The following is a 4,166-nucleotide window of genomic DNA, read 5'->3' as shown; positions in this document are numbered from 1 at the left end:
TTCTGGGTGTCATTCCACCAGTTTGTGAGTTGCACCCCTTGTTCATGAGATAGCGGATTACGGTTGTGCATTTCTATGATCCAAATAAGATCATCTTGGAGGCGGCCTATACTCGCTAGGTATGATACATCTCACCACACAGACGGAGATATTTGAAAGGAAACTTTCCTACTTGGAATGTAAAAATCGGCATGTTTTATGCGCCGAAATAGAATGAGCTTAACCATTATACCACATACACGGTAGATCTTGGTGAACCGCTGAAGGTGAAGAGTAACCTTGCTTCCAAATTAACAGTATATCCGGCTCTCTGACGCCAGCTGCGCACAACAAAGTGACAGCAGAACAAGAGGACCGCTGCACTGAGGCGAAAGCAATTTTTGAACGAAGGACTGTCTGTGTTTTAGGGACGGAAAAGAGTCTGCGTAAACCTTTCGAACGCATCGGTTTAGAAATACTGTATAGTAGTCTTCTGTTTCTGTTTGACTATAGCAGCTCTGGGAGAGAATACTGTATGAGGTAAGGGAACATGATTTTTCTAAATATTGTTTGACGTACACTCACATACAAATACACATACATACATTCACACAAACAAACATGCAAACACACCCATACACACACACATACACGAACGAACACTCACATACAAATACACATACACACACATTCACACACACACACACACACACACACACACACACACACACACACACACACACACACACACACACACACACACATACACGAACAAACACTCACACACAAATACACATACAGACACACACAAACATACACACACACACACACACACACACACACACACACACACGCACATACGTTTTCGAACGCGTTAGTGCTTGCAAGCAACAGTGCCCATGTACCATTCTGTCACTAGTACGTAGACAATTATTTTCAAACAGTTGCAGGGAGGAGAAAGACGACATGAACGAGAAGAGAATGTTTAAAGAATATTAAATCTGAGGTTGATAAAGCGGGATAGACACCTGTCCAACTAATCGTTTGTGTATGATCCGGTCAGGGAAAACTAGTATAAGCTTACGTGACATCGATTTTATTGTCTTAAAATGTATTAAGTAATATCACGCAAATAGTTGCATTTTGTCCTATAACAAAAACAACGTAAGTCAGTAAGAAATTGTACAGTTTTACGCACCCTTTTTTGTAATTGAAGACACGAGACCTCCGAAAGAAATGCCAACACTCCAATTGGACGAGCTAAATGTGTTAAAGCCTTGACAACTCCCAAAAACAATACGAGTTCAAGAATACCCTTTCGGGATTTATTGAAAATATAAGAAGCAAACAAGTAGCAAATATGTGAAAATAACAAGAAATCATCTTTTATAACAAACAATGTTTAACCCTATCCGTACGTCAGGTTTTACTATGGTATCCATACGATGTGGCACCACTTTCCAAAGAGCAAATTTACTTGTTAATCCGATCCGTACGCTTTATATAACAGTCTGTCAAAATGATTTTTTGAGAAATACTGAAAGTTTCAAAGAGATCTTCGTACTAGAAGTATTCTAAAATGTGAATAATACAACACAACCCCGGGGATACAAAATGACCCCAGGGCGTACGGATAGGGTTAACACATTAATAAACCATGTTTGATAAGAACCACTACGACTCCACTCATAGTGGTTTAAAATTAATGCTGAGTAGAAACTGCTCTCTATATTACGCTGCTTACATACACAAAATCTCTTGGCTGCCATTTTTGACCAGGCGCACTATTACATTACTGATTACAGGAGTCTCTTGAATGTGAATATTTTTACTCACTTTTGGTGTTTCATCTAGAATCTAGAACGTACATTTTCAATTTTTGTTCTTTCCATCACATTATAGATAGATAGATAGATAGATAGATAGATAGATAGATAGATAGATAGGTCGCACCCAAGGTTCAGATTTTGTCGTACTGTGTTCTCTCTTAAACACACCGGAGTTGACGATATATTCGCTCACAGTGTGGCAGAAAGAAGAAGAAAAAGGAGCAGATCACATAATATTGGGCACATAATATATATGGTCGGGCAAGTATTCAGTACATCTCCAGAGGAATTATACACTAAGATCGCATGACCCTGGCTCAAAGGCCCAACAAGCTCTCCCATCAATTCAAGGCTTTCCATCAGCTTAGCCCAGTCCGATTGGAGAGTGACGTTGGATTCGGACCCCCCCCCAAACGCCATCCAAGAGGCCTCTTAAGTAGCCTTTACAATATTGAAATAGGTGTTGAACCGCTATAAAACAGTACATAATGGTTACAACCCTGAATGACCTGCCTCGAGTGGCAGTCGCTAATAAAAAAGATTGGTAATGATGAAGTATAGCCGTACCCCACTCCCTCACCCCAATTTAATTACATGTCTTCGTGATCACAGCCTGCTGTCCCTTGTTTCTGTAAGGCACGACTGCATCCCCACAGTGACGCCCACGGTGACCCCCACGGGCACCGTGACTGTTGTGCACTAAGTCAAGCGGTTCAAAATTTAGGGCTATACTTTACTTTCACTACAACTTCTCCAAAATCGAACAAAATATAAGCTCTTCTCGAGATTTTACGATCAACCTACCGACGTTCGGCTCAGCATGCGACTATTTCCCACCGACTCGAGCTATTGGAATGTTGGGATAATGGTAGAGCTCCTGGCGAGAAAATTGATGTTCTCGGGGACTCCCCTCTGCTTACAATTTATTTCTGTACAAGCGCCCGACATCTGTCCAAACAATGTAGCTTTGGGTGGGAAGTGTTCGCTAAAAGAATTATCTGTAGATGTTTTACGCCCCCATCGACATATTATTCTAGGTCGTTTAGGAGATACGGTGTCGTTTGCTGTGTAGCGGTTTGGCACTTTGCTGTCATATGCGGGAGGCACAAGTTCGATTTCCAAAGCGGAAGAAAATATAATCGAGTATGTATCTCGGTCTTTCTGCTGAGAAGTATCCCTCTCATCCGGGTTGGCCCTGACAGACAGCGTTGAAATCCTGCCTCCAAAATTTAATTATCTAAATTGACTGGATGTGGCGTCGGTGGCCTAGTGGTTAGGCCCTTGGAATGGCAACCGTAAGGTCGTGGGTTCAAATCACATCAGGGGCCCGACGTTGTGTGCTTGGGAAAGGCACTTTACACGAATTTTCCTCACTTCACCTAGGTGGAAATGGGTACACAGCTTTAGACAACGTAATATCTTGTCAGTTTGTTAGTGTTAGAGCGCCTAATCTTGCACTGTGTGCTTCTCGAGAAGCTGAGAATGTTTCGGAGGATTTTATGGTCTGCCGGGGGTAATAATACAGTGTATAGCGTATAGAGCCTGCTGTTAAAGCGGGGGTAAGCGCTATAAAAGTGCTATTTATTATTCATTATTTATTATCAAAAACAGCTACATTAAGAGTAGGAGACAGGAGCCTCAGACTTAAACTGGTAGAGCCCATTATCTTGGTCTAAGAGGGATATGAAAATTCAGCAGACAGAGGGGGAGATGAGTTTTTTTTAAAAGAAGAAATTTGTTCCTCAAGTGAATCGGTTTCACCACTGCTGCATGTGACGCAAAGAGACTAACTGCAACACCACAGACTACTTAACTGCAAAGTGTATCATTTGAACATACTTTTGATAATTAACACATACACAGCATAATAATTAGGATGGTCATCCTTAAGGAATTTGCTTTTATTTCAGATCTACAGGTAGGATGTTTTTGAGAAAGAATCGACTGGTTCTGTGACTGTGTGATTCATAATGTCTCATTAATATTTTCCTGACGCGATGCATTATTTTTCAGAGAGAAGCGATGGGAATTAAAGTGGGATCGAGTCTTTTGGGAAAACTGTCCATACAGGCAAAGAGAATGATGAAATATTATAATAAAATGTTAAGATAGACTGATTAGTAAGCATCACGTTGAGCAAGTAGTTTATTATCTATACAGCCAGTTTAAGTGACACAGTCGTTAGATTGCCAGACAGATAGTTAGTTAGTTTGTTTTATTTGTTTCTCTGTTAGTTAAAGAGATAGTTAGTTAGTTATTTAGTTAGTTAGTTAGTTTGTTTGTTTGTTTGTTTGTTTGTTTGTTAGATAGATAGATAGATAGATAGATAGAGAGAGAGAGAGAGAGAGAGAGAGAGAG

At 40.5% G+C, this 4,166-nt stretch overlaps 1 protein-coding gene across 1 annotated transcript in view; it reads left to right on the top strand.

Moving 5' to 3' along the window:
• Nucleotides 1-209: 209 nt before the first annotated feature.
• The window catches only part of LOC101845976 (copper transport protein CTR2), a gene marked incomplete at its 3' end in the record, with an annotated part of 26,462 nt that continues 22,505 nt past the window's right edge, over nt 210-4,166 (top strand). Inside the window, 1 exon segment of the mRNA XM_013088373.2 lies at nt 210-519.

This window comes from Aplysia californica, unplaced genomic scaffold (assembly GCF_000002075.1).
Source record: "Aplysia californica isolate F4 #8 unplaced genomic scaffold, AplCal3.0 scaffold00023, whole genome shotgun sequence".
In the NCBI taxonomy this organism is placed as follows: Eukaryota; Metazoa; Mollusca; class Gastropoda; order Aplysiida; family Aplysiidae; genus Aplysia; species Aplysia californica.
Note: the sequence above shows the minus strand (reverse complement) of the source record. Positions and strands in the feature narration are given on the sequence as shown.